Source organism: Penaeus monodon, chromosome 22 (genome assembly GCF_015228065.2).
Source record: "Penaeus monodon isolate SGIC_2016 chromosome 22, NSTDA_Pmon_1, whole genome shotgun sequence".
Lineage (NCBI taxonomy): Eukaryota > Metazoa > Arthropoda > Malacostraca > Decapoda > Penaeidae > Penaeus > Penaeus monodon.
Genome location: NC_051407.1, coordinates 7,731,257 through 7,731,796, shown reverse-complemented (window position 1 = coordinate 7,731,796; position 540 = coordinate 7,731,257).

Below are 540 nucleotides of genomic sequence, written 5' to 3'. Positions count from 1 at the left end.
ACTGGAAGTCGTTTTTTTAAAGTTCAAGAAGGAAGATATCTATTTTCAATATATGCGGATGCAGATATTTAGAACCAACATTTAGTGCCACAGATACAGGATTTTCTTTAGATACTTAGAGGGGAGTAAAATATATCATCAGCACATTAAAAAGTAAGCCAAGAATATATTAATTAAATAATAATACTATTTCACTTTCTTTTATGGTGCACTTGTTTCTTAGTTCTCCAAATATTAGAACTACAGTATGCAGAACCAAATAACAAAATGATACGTGTTTCATATATTATGGCCGATTTCGTTTGGCTATTTCTCTTTCCATGTTCTATACATTTTCATTATTTCATATATAGTTTACGGATACCTTATTAGATAATTATAGAATGAAGTTCACTCATTTATCGCACACATGTGCAGTATACTGCAGAGTTTAATGTGAATGTCTGAAAATCAACTAGCGCCCCAGGATACATAAAGAAAATGATTTACCTTACTTCTTGATAGGGAACATAAACAGTGTCTAATTGTTCAAGGTACATA